Source organism: Saccopteryx leptura, chromosome 1 (genome assembly GCF_036850995.1).
Source record: "Saccopteryx leptura isolate mSacLep1 chromosome 1, mSacLep1_pri_phased_curated, whole genome shotgun sequence".
NCBI lineage: Eukaryota > Metazoa > Chordata > Mammalia > Chiroptera > Emballonuridae > Saccopteryx > Saccopteryx leptura.
In genome coordinates this window covers 277,947,217-277,959,777 of record NC_089503.1, presented here as the reverse complement: position 1 = coordinate 277,959,777, position 12,561 = coordinate 277,947,217, and the positions used below count along the sequence as shown (strand labels likewise).

General features: G+C 41.8%; 1 pseudogene; it reads right to left on the bottom strand.

The window, feature by feature from the left end:
- Positions 1-12,561, bottom strand: part of LOC136388342 (NADH dehydrogenase [ubiquinone] flavoprotein 1, mitochondrial pseudogene) — a 51,027-nt pseudogene that overhangs the window by 34,427 nt on the left and 4,039 nt on the right.

The window sequence follows — 12,561 nt, the reverse complement described above, 5'->3', positions numbered from 1 at the left end:
TAGAAAAACAGAATATAGCTAGTCTTAAGACTTTTCAGTTTGCTGTTTAGCTTCCTGGGTTTTACAGATACTAATTGGGTTAATTAACAGGAAATTTTTTTTTTTAAAGGCAGGAAGGAGAATCAAGAAATTTCTCTACAAGGTGGAAATTTTTAAAAGGTTATTGAGATAATATTATGAGAATTGGTATATTTGAACCAGTTTTAAAGGATTTAATAACTGATCAGAACTTGAGTAATTTAGAAACTGATTTTTCAAAGTCTGAAAGGAATATTTTGAAAGTCTTCATGGATCTTCCTGGTGAGAAATCAAAACTGTGAAAGAGGCTGAGGTAATTGAAGGAAAAAAACTGGCATTTTTAAAAACTCTAGTGGCTAAGGTCACCCATGCCTGATACCTCCCAACCCCCTTCTCCAGCCTCCTTAAAAATTGTAAAGGGCAAATGTGTCTTCTCTACAATTATTAGTAATTCTGTTTATCTGTATGATCTGTTTTTGATATCTTTGTGTTTATACACAGTGTGTTCTTTGCCTACAGATGGTATAACTAGGTTTAATATTTTGTTGGCTTAAAGGAATTAAATACTTACATAAATTAAGAAATATAAACCATGCTAAACGTTTTACAGATTCATACGATCTGGGGAAATATTTGATATGTGTAAGGCCAGTGGCTGCCTGTAAAGCCAGTAGCTACGCTAACCATCACAGCCGCCTGGCCCATGCAGGTTCACATTTGATTTGGACAGATGGTCATGAAACAACGGAGCCAAGAACTGGTGGGCCATTAGCTTTAATCCTAGCTTGCACCCGGCGGGCAAGCAATACACACAGTGGGAAAACACCTTTCCATTCAGGGCTCCCAAAGTCACTGACTTATCCAAGTTTCCTAGAATCAAAGGTTTCTACCTCACCAGCCTTATTCACCTCTGTTCCCCATCCCTTTCTTTCTGCACAAACTGGCTTCTCCTTCAGCACTCCACCATCTTGGCTACTTCTCCTCTCCTCCACATGGCCTTTCTCTGCTCTCCTCCAGCATGGGCTCCTCTGCCCCACTTTATAGTGTAGAAATCAAAACCTTTAATCCAATATGCAAACAAAGAAGTCTTGATACAAAGTCATTTATCTGAGGCATAATGGGATTCCTCATGAGAGTGCACCACCCACATCATGCAACAATGAAGGGTGTGGGGAAAAGCTTAGTTTTGAAATGATCTTAGTATTAAAAGGGTGGGAAAAGCTTAATCTTAAAACTAAGCCTTAGGCTATAACAACCCTGCCTGCTTACAGCCTGTTCCCACACCCAATCATATTTACAAACTTATTTGACTGACATCACCTATTCAGTGGCTGTGCAGACTCACACTGGATTTGGGCAGATGGTAAAGAAACATTGGAGTCACCTGACCTGTGGTGATGCAGTGGATAAAGTGTTGACCTGGAATGCTGAGGTCGCCGGTTTGAAACTCTGGACTTGCCTGGTCAAGGCACATATGGGAGTTGATGCTTCCAGCTACTCCCCCAATTCTCTCTATCTCTTCTTCTCTCTCTCTCCTCCCTTTCTAGTAAAAATAAATAAATAAATAAAAAACACAACACTGGAGTAAAAAAATGGTGGGCATTCCTTTATTAAAGTCTCACACCAGCAGACAAGCAAACACACAGAAAAGACTGTGTTGGTCAAATAAGTTTGTAAATATAATATATATATATATGTTTGCTCATTTGTAGTTTGCATGGTGTAAAGCCAGAAGCCAGGGCCAGGGCCACCATCAGAGCAGCCCAGCCCATGCAGGTTTGCATTGGATTCGGACAGTCGGTAAAGAAACCATGGAGCCAAAAACTGGTGGGCCATAGCCTTTAATTCTAGCTTGCACCCGGCGGGCAAGTAAAAACACTCACTGGGTTCCAAAACCCACTCACATTCAGTGCTCACAAAGTGTTGGGCAGATAAAATGTATTATGCTCACTTTGTTAAAGATAACACGAGAAGGCCGTTGCCCAGGTGATATTAATGTGTGTTGGGGTGGGCTAAAGGCAGGCAAAATCCTTGTAGCCTGGGGGTTGGTTTTGGGATTAAGCCTTTCCTACCCTTTTTGATGTGGGGTGGTACAATCCAATCATGCCTCAGAAAGTGACTTTGTATTAGAGACTTCCCTATTTTGTATATTGGATTAAGGGTTTTGAATCTACACTATAAAATAGGGGTAGAACGGGAGCTTGGGTTCTTGGTTCCTGAGATTATCATTAGAAGAGAGAGCAGAGGAGAGCAGAGAAAGGCCACGTGGAGGAGGCCAGGAGAAGCAGCCAAGATGGTGGAGTGCTGAGTGAGATGCCAGTTTGTGTAGAGTTTGTATTTGGGATAAGGAAGGAGATGGGGAACAGAGGTAAATAAGTCTGATGAGCTAGAAACCTTTGATTCTAGGAAACTCAGATAAGTCAGTGGCTTTGTGAGCACTGAATGTGATTGGGTTTTGGAGCCCAGTGTGTAGGTTTTTACTTGCCCGCCGGGTGCAAGGTAGGATTAAAGGCTATGGCCCACCAGTTTTTGGCTCCATGGTTCCTTTACCGACTGTCCGAATCCAATGCGAACCTGCATGGGCTGGGATGCTCTGATGGTGGCTCTGGCCGTGGCTTCTGGCTTTACACAAAGCTACTGATTTATCCGAGTTTCCTAGAATCAAAGGTTTCTAGCTCACCAGCCTTATTCTCCTCAGTTCCCCATCTCCTTCCTTATCTCAGATACAAACTACACAAACTGGCATCTCACTCAGCACTCCGCCATCTTAGCTGCTTCTCCTGGCCTACTCCACGTGGCCTCCTTCTGCTCTCTGCTCTGTTCTCTCCTCTAATGATAATCTCAGGAACCAAGAGCGCAAACTCTGTTCTGCCCCCATTTTATATTGTAGCTTCACAACCTCTAATCCAATATACAAAACAGGGAAGTCTCTAGTAAAGTCACTTCTCTGAGGCATGATTGGATTGTACCACCCCACATCAAAAAGGGTGGGAAAGGCTTAATCCCAAAACCAAGCCCCAGGCTACAAGGATTCTGCCTGCCCAGAGAGACACACATTAATATCACCTGGGCAACGGTCTCCACATGGGCAGTGCCACTTTAACAAAGTGAGCATAATACATTTTATCTGCCCAACACATGGGGTGTAGGGGTCAGGCTGTAAACTCACAGGTCTTTATACCCTAAGGAAGTGGTTCTCAAAGTGTGCGCCAGGGCGCACTGGTGTGCCCTAGAAGATTTGCAGGTGCCCCCTATGATATTCCAGAGAAATATGTGCCTGTTGGGGACCAAAAAACCAACAGGGTTTTTGGAGTTTAGATTTTTTGGTGACAGACATGGGGAGTTGGCTGTAAGTTGACATTCTGCCCAACCCCTCCACCTCACTTGCTTGATTAGGTTGCAAAAGGCTGTTAAGCTGTGGTGCTGGATTGTTTACACTACCCCCTATGTTCTCCGGAAAGACTGGAGGCAAGTTTCTTCTATCCTTTGTTTGGTGTAAAGTTAAGATGATATATGTTGTGGGGTTTTCTGCACTCAACACAATTAAGAGTAAAAAGAGAGGATTTCTTCAATGTATTGATGAGGAAATGAGAGTTTGCCTTTCAAATATATGCCCAGACATTGAAGAAATCACTAGGATACATCAGGCTCATGTTTCTCATAAACAAAAGAATGAAAAAACTTAACACATTTGTGCCGGGACCTGCCAAATTTACTAAATCTTACTAAAAATGTATCTATATATATAAAAATATAACTTTTTTGTCATTTTTAAATTTTTAACCCCTCTTTTTTATGAATTCTAAAAAGCATAACAAAAAATGTAACATGTTTTTTAATGTCAGAATAAATTTAATTTTGTTGTATTTATTTTATTTAATTACTATAAAAGCACACTTGGACTTTATATTTTTTTATTTAATATTTGACTTAATTTTTATAACATATTTCTCAAAAATTTGTATATAGTGCACCTACAATTATTTGTAGGATTTTAAATGCACCCAACTTCAAAAAGTTTGAGAACTATTGCCCTAAGGCTTAGTTTTAAGACTAAGCCTTTCTCATCCTTTGAATACTAAGATCTATTAAACACTAAGCTTTTCTCCACACCCTTGATTGTTGCATGATGTGGGGTGGTGCACTCTTATGAGGACTCCCATTTATGCCTCAGATAAGAGGCTATGTATCAGAGACTTTCTTATTTTTATTTTGGCTTAATGGCTTTAATTTCTACACTATAAGATAAGGCAGACTGGGGGCTCTCTCTCTCAGATCCTGCCATCAGCATTACAGGGGAGAGGCAGCTAAGATGGCAGAGTACTGAAGGAGAAGCCAGTTTGTACAGAAAGAAGGAGATGGAGAACAGAGGTGAATAAGGCTAGTGAGGTAGAAACCTTTGATTCTAGGAATACTCGAATGAGTCAGTGGCTTTGGGAACCCTGGATGGAAAGGGAAGTGTTTTCCTGCTGTGTATATTTTCTTGTCCACCAGGTACGAGCTAGGATTAAAAGTAATGACCCACCAGTTCTTGGCTCCATTGTTTCATTACTATCTGTCCAAATCAAATGTGGACCTGCATGGGCCAGGCAGCTGTGATGGTGACCATGGCTACTGGCTTTACACATAGAGTTACTAAGAACTAATAAGTTATAACTAAAATGGTGGGTTTTGATAAAACTTTTCAGTAATAATTTTATTATACGTCATATATATGCCTAATCATTGTTTTCTAATGTCTGTTGGTGACTTTAAATTTTAAAGTTTTCTTAAGTTATATGATAAAAATTATTTAATATCTAGATATTTTGAAATAACATGAAATACAGAAGCACTGATTGCTAGATAAGTCTTGAACTTTATATACTTTTGGCTTTTTGTCATAAAGAAAGTAAAAGGCAAATTTGGATCTGTAAATTAAAATGTTCTGGCCTGATCTGTGGTGGTTCAGTGGATAAAGCATGGACTTAGAATGCTGAGGCTGCTGGTTTAAAATCCTGGGCTTGCTCAGTGTCAGGACACATATGAGCAGCAACTATGACTTGATGCTTCCTGCTCCTCCCTTCTCTTTCTCTCTCTCTCTCAAATCAATAAATAAAATCTTTAAAAGAAATAAAATGTTCTGTACTTTATTAAACAACTGTAAATATAGTTGACAATAAAAAAGTCTGTTTATAGAAGTTATGAAATGTTTTCATAAATTTGCCAAACTAAATAAGCTAATTTCTTACTTTTTAGCAGAGGCGGATTAAGGTTGGTTGAGGCCACTGGCACAGTAGAAAATATTGGGCCCCTTAAAAAAAAGAGTGACAGGTAAAATAAAAATACATGTTAACCATATTTTTAAATAAATAAAAATTATTATGTACTATTAATGTTAAAATTGTACATATGAAACCAAACTTGGTGTCATTAAAATAAAGTTGAGGTTTTGTGGGGCCTTTTAGAAGTTGGGGCCCAGTGTACATGCCCAGTGCGTCCACTGTTAAATCTGTCTCTGCTTTTTTAGTTGTCACTAAAAATTTGAGGTTTTTAAGGATTAAGAATTCTAATTAAGCACCAGCCAGTTGGCTCAGTGGTAGAGCATTGGCTCAGCATGTGAAAGTTCCAGGTTTGATTCCCAGTCAGGGCACAAAGGAGAAGTGACCGTTTACTCCTCTACCCCTTCTCTCTCCCTCTTCCAGTCCTGCAGCCATGGCTCAAATGGTTCAAGCAAGTTGGCCCAGGCCTCTGAGGATGGCTCCATGGCCTCACCTCAGGTACTAAAATAGCTTTAGTTGCTGAGCAACGAGCAGCAACCCCAGAAGGGCAGAGCATCGTTGAGTAGGGAGCTTGCCAGGTGGATCCCAGTGGGGTGAATGTGGGAGTCTGTCTGTCTGCCTCCCTGCCTTTCACTCAATTAAAAAAAAATTCTAATTAAGTTGGAAAAAACTGCATGGTTTTGATAATAGAAGGTATAAGGTATGGAGATATATTTGGAGGAAATTAAAGGAAAGTAGTTTTGTCTTAAATTGGTTATTTCTGAATAAGAGAAATAAACTAAAAGGGACTAAGAAGTTATAAAATACTTGTGAAGAGAAATCTTAAGAAAAGTTTATACATTTAAGCTGAATAATATTGAAATAAATTTAAATATCAAAAGCAAGCTAGCCTGACCAGGCGGTGGCGCAGTGGATAGAGAGTCGGACTGGGATGCAGAGGACCCAGGTTCGAGACCCCAAGGTCACCAGCTTGAGCGCTGGCTCATCTGGTTTGATCAAAGCTCACAAGCTTGGAACCAAGGTCGCTGGCTCAAGCAAGGGGTTACTCGGTTTGCTGTAGCCCCACGGTCAAGGCACATATGAGAAAGCAATCAATGAACAACTAAGGTGTCGTAACGTGCAACGAAAAACTAATGATTGATGCTTCTCATCTCTCCATTCCTGTCTGTCTGTCCCTGTCTATCCCTCTCTCTGACTCTCTGTCTCTGTAAAAAAAAAAAAAAAAGGCAAGCTAATACAGAGTTAAAGTTTGGTTCTTTTTCACTGTTAAAAGGACAAGGTTTTTCCTGTATTTATTGTTATTATTCTATTTCAGATAAGGTATTAGGAAATATTTTCTACCTAAAAAGCAAAGATTCTATGTTTTATTAAAATAGTTATATTGTCTTAACCCTGGTACTTTATTTACTTAAGAATACCATCTTTCTTAATCCTAAGAACTAAAGTTTTGTTATCCAGTATGACCACGATTGGTTCTGACAGACCGGTCGTAACATGATTTGGTCATAAGTTGAGTAGGCTATATGTACAGTACTGTGAAATGATGTTATAAAAATCTTTAAGTCATATTTTATCATGATTTTCTTTCATTATTGTTATATATCATAATTTTCTTTGTTCATTTTATGCCATTTGTATCATCTCTACACCATTTTGTTTCGTATTTTTATACTTGTCAGGTTTAAGTAAAACATTGCATTACCAGTACAACTGGTTTAATATTTGCAAAGACAATTACCTCTTGGTAGACATCTTGGGAAGGGTTTGATGAAAAATATCCAAGACACAAAACACAAATTGCTGTACTGAGTCTGGGATAACAGTTGAAATGGTGCACGCAGAGATGGAAGTGCTGCTGGAAGCTGGTCCACACTGTCATATGCCCAGCTGGGCAACGCTTTCGCTGCCAGATGTGGAGCAGTCGTGGCTAGCGATTGTGGTCATAAAGTCGAATGGTCGTAAGTTGCATAGGTCGTAAATCGATCAATATTTGTATTTATGTTTGCTACCTTTTATTGTCACTTTAGGTAAATGAATAATTTAATATTATTTCACAATGATATATGATATTTTGGGGAAGAATATTTTTATTTTACTTTTTTGTGACAGAGACAGAAGACAGACAGAGGGAGAGATAGAGACAAACAAAAGAAGAGATGAGAAGCATCAATCCTTTGTTGCAGCACCTTAGTTGTTCATTGATTGCTTTGTCATATGTGCCTTGACTGGGGGGCTACAGCAGAGTGAGTGACACCTTGCTCAAACCAGTGACGTTGGGCTCAAGCCAGTGACGTTGGGCTCAAGCCCGCAACCTTGGGCTTCAAGCCAATTACCTTTGGGCTCAAGTCAGCAACCATGGAGTCATGTCTATGATCCCACACTCAAGCTAGTGACCATACTTAAGCTGTTGAGCTCAGGGTTTTGGACCTGGGTCTTCTGCGTCCTAGTCCGACACTCTATCCACTACGCCACTGCCTGGTCAGGTTGGACAAGAATGTTTGACAACCTTCTCTGGGTTTAAATTTTTTTTAAAAAGACTGTTTCTGCCTGACCAGGCAGTGGTGCAGTGCATAGAGCATTGGACTGGGATGTGGAGGACCCAGGTTCGAGACCTCGAGGTTGCCAGCTTGAGTGCTGGCTCATCTGGTTTGAGCAAGGCTCACCAGCTTGGACCCAAGGTTGCTGGCTCAAGTAAAGGGTTACTCGGTCAGCTGTAGCCTCACGGTCAAGGCACAAATGAGAAAGCAATCAATGAACAACTAAGGTGTCGCAGCGAAAAACTGATGATTGACGCTTCTCATCTCTCTCCATTCCTGTCTGTCTGTTCCTATCTATCCCTCTCTCTGACTTTCTCTGTCTTGTAAAAACAACAACAACAACAACAAAAAACCTGTTTCCTAAACTAGGAGTGACTTGGGTTATTCCAGTGACTGCCTGGAATACCTCAATTTTTTTTCTTTCTTTTTATAAAGATTTTAAACTAGGCCTATGTTATATGTTTAAATTATATGGGAAGCTTGGTCAAATAAAAAATAATGATAACTATGTTCTATTTGTATATGTATATTTTTATTACTAAAATGTTCTATAGATTATATAGAAATCTCTGAGAGCCTACAAAGTCCTGATATTATTTCATTTGTAATTATAATTGTTATCTTTAAATGTTGTTAAAATTTCTTTGTCAATTGCATTATATTCGATCTACAACCATGCCATTTTAAGTTTTACTATTTATACACAGCCCTTGTTTTACTCTGATGCTTTTGCAAATATGTTTTATCTTAAAGATCCATGGAAAGGACTCTGACTTATTACAAATTACAGGTTTCTTTTTTTCTCTCTGTGGGTAACACTCACTTTATTGTCTAATCATCTGGATGCCATCCAGGTGTAGCAAGCTCAGGGCAGCCTGCTCAGGATGGGATGCAGCTTGCATGGCCTGGTGCTGCTGGGAAAACCACTGCATCCAGTCTTGAGCTCCAGCTGGAAGTGGCAACCAGGCCCTGCACTGGCCAGGTCGCCCAGTCACCCAAGGCACAAATGATGTGGCCCTCTGTCTGCTTGCTCCTTTCTCACCGGGAGAGGTCTCAGCTGACTGTCTCCTTGCCCCCTCTCACAAAGCATGTCTTCGCTTCGTTCAGTCCACACCCTCAGGGCATGGAATACACTGGCCACAGCTCTTTTTTTTTTTTTTCCCAAAGAAGAGAGAGACAGAAATGTCACGTCGTTTCTGTATGTGCCCTGACCGAGACAAACTGGCAACCTTTGCCTATCTGGAAAATGCTCTAACCAATCAAGCTATCTGGCCAGGGCCACCTTGTGTTTGTATAACTTGTGTTTGTATAACTCAATGAGGCAGGTGATAGCCTTCACAATGTGTTGGGGACTGAAAGCCAACAGGGTCTTTGCAGTTTAGATTTTTGGGGGACAGAGGTGTAGGGAAATGGCAGCAAGCTGACAGTCTGCCCAATCCCCCGCTGTAAGGTATTTTTCCCCGCCGAGAAGGAAGGAACAGGTCTCGGAGCCACCAAGTGTGGTAAGTTCAAAAGGCTTTATTCAGTACAAAGTGTTCCCCAGACGAGACTCACTGGCGTGCAAGATGGAGGTCAGGAAAAAAATCGCACATGGAGAAACTGCGCGGGTATATTTAAAAAAGGGTCCCTCTAGGGCAGTCGGGCTAATATGACGTAAGAGAAATCTTACTGGCTGACAGTCAATCGCCTTTGTTTCCAAGGAGTCCTAGGAAGTTTCTTTTTGGCGCGCTTGACTGTGGGTGGTCCTAGCTGAAGTTCCCAGAGCCTAAATTCCCAGTGACCAGCCCTCTATCCACCGACCTTACACCCACCCTACTTGTTCTATGAAGTTGCTAAAGGCTATTTTACTATGGTGCTGGATTATTTATGCTCTTCCTACCCCCTATGTTCCTCAGAAAGACTAGAGGCAAGTTTCTTTTATCTTTTGTTTTGTAAAGTTAAGATGTTATTTATGATGGGGGTTTTCTGCACTTGGGAGAATTCTTGGGATGCCCTGGAAATGTGACTTTGCTTTATTGATTTTTTTGATTTGCTAATGGCTTTATAAATAAAGCAGGTTGGGGAATGGAGCTTTGCTTTTTGCAAGCTATCTCTTGAGTTGCAAAGAGACCTCCTGAGCCCATCTTTTTCTCTAAGCCTATATTCTTAATTCTGCGCTGTTCCCACTCAGGACCTGGAATTACTAGCTACACTGGTTCGTGGCAACAATGTCTCTGATGGCCTGACCTGTGGTGGTGCAGTGGATAAAGCATTGACCTGGGAATGCTGAGGTCGCCGGTTCGAAACCCTGGGCTTGCCTGGTCAAGGCACATATGGGAGTTGATGCTTCCTGCTGCTCCTCCCTTCTCTCTCTCTGTCTCTCTCTCCTCTCCCTCTCTCTCTCCTTTCTAAAATGAATAAATTAATAAAATAAAATAAAATAAAACAATGTCCCTGAAACAGTCCATGATGATCTCCATTGCGTGCCCAAGACCGTCTGTGCCTGTACCAGTGCATCCAAGTCCATCAACACTGTTTCACACATATAAACTCAGGGACCAGAGAGAGGGGTGGATGAGTCACCAAGAATTAAAGCAAGGAGGTTGTCCTAGCCACCCATGACACCGCCAGCATGCTTTTCAATCACTTCTCTAAGCAGCAAAGACATTTCCTAAGTTGCAGGGGTGGTGGTTGAAAGTTTGGTGTCCAAGTTGTGCTCACGGCCAAAGCTGGCAAACCAGGCACCTCCTTGGCAATGGCAGATGGTGGGTGACACAGCACTGTCTCCATATTGGCCACAGTTGCAGGGCAGCAAAACAGTCCCATGTCGGCAGGGGAGGGTGGCTTCAGGCGGAGTTTGCCCTGTTTGGCCTCAATGGACTCAGTGAGCGTTATCTACTCCCCACAGATGTAGGCCCCAGCCCTGCAGCACCAACACATCAAAATCATAGCCAGAGCCACAGGCATTCTTTTCAATCAGACCAGCCTCATAGGCCCCTTGGATGGTCAGCTGCAGATCAGAGGCCTCATTGTAGAATTCCCCATGGATATATCATAGATGTAAGCCGCATGGGCACCCATGGCCTGGACTCCCATTAGGGCACCTTCCGCTAGCTTTGTGGGGGTGGTGGCGCATGATCTGGTCCTTGAAGGTCCTAGCTGCCCCTCATTCGCATTCACCACCAGAGACTTGCACCTGCCACCTGAGGCCAATGGGGAAGCCAGCGCATCCATGGCCAGCAAGTCCAAGGTGTTGACCTCACCCAGGATCCAGTCAGGCCCTTTCAGCAGTCTTGTACCAGTCACCTTGACTCCAGGCCCCTTTCAGCCTCCAGTCATGGTGGCCATATAGGTTGGTGGAGATCTGGTCTTCATCCTTCAGTGAGCCAAATGAGTTTTTCTTGGGCACTGTCTTGTCACCATTGAAAGGCACAGGCACTGGGGAGGAGCAATGGTTGGAGCAGACGCTGTGCGTCCAGCATGGCAGGGACCAGCCCAGTCACCTCCTGCGGTTACCTTCACAGCTCTGAGACTGTGGAAGCGTGCAATAGAGACTTTAAATTATAGGTTTCTGAGAACAAACTTTCAGATCATACCTATGAACTGGATGAAGATTTATAGAACTCTAAGGAATAAGTGGATTCATGGAAATAATGGCAAGTAATCAGAATAAACAAGAATTAAGTGACTGAATGAATTAAGGATAATTATTGTTATGACTGTTCAAGATATTGCTAATTCTTTAAATGATTTTGTTTACCAGATATAAGAAAACTCGATTTTTCTTAGAGCAGTTTGGTAAATTATACTTTTATAAGCAATATTAAAACATTTATATTTTTCTCCTTATCTGATTCCTACGGAATTTGAAAACTCTTAATGAGTATTATTATTTTCATGGCACTATATTTGTTTACATAAGTTCAATAAAATATGTTCTTTTTATAACTGGCCACAACTGGAAACTGGTTTTATTAACCAAGACTTTGAAATGTTATGTTTGAAAGTGACACGCTTAGACTTAGATGTAACTAGAAAGAGTTAAGGAATTAAAATGGACTTTAGAGGCCCATAAAGCCCCTTGGAAAAACAGCCTGGGGCAGGGAAGCTCTGACGCAGGGAAGTTAGACTAGGACACAGAGACTTCAAGCACTACCTTTCCCCTTCTCTGTCACGGTTGGATCACGTCAGGTCCAGCCTTTGCTGATCACTTGTTCCCCCACTTCCCCTCCCAATTTCCTGTAGTTAAGACAAACAACAACCAGTCTCATCCAGATTTGACAAACATATTGACGTAAAAGTGACCAAAAGGGCATTATAATTTTACTATAATAAATTTATATTGCTGTTTTGGAAGCACTCAGTGCCCTCCCCACCAACCCCCATCCCCACACACAAATGGCAGGACAGTCCTGGGAGGACCAAAAAAGAAATCCACTATTCAAGAGAGAAGAGACGAAGCTGAACGGAATCAGCAATCACTCCACCAGCATCAGAAGCCAAAGACCACTTTATCCTCTCCTTTATTTAAATTTAACAAAAACCTTCTACCCAGGCCCCATCAGGGGGTGTCGTTCTTGGTCTGTGCTCCCTTCTTGAGTGTGTACTTGCACTTTAATAAATTCTCGCCTGACCAGGCGGTGGTGCAGTGGATAGAGCGTCGGACTGGGATGCAGAGGACCCAGGTTCAAGACCCTGAGGTCTCCAGCTTGAGCGCGGGCTCACCTGGTTTGAGCAAAAGCCCACCAGCTTGAGCCCAAGGTCGC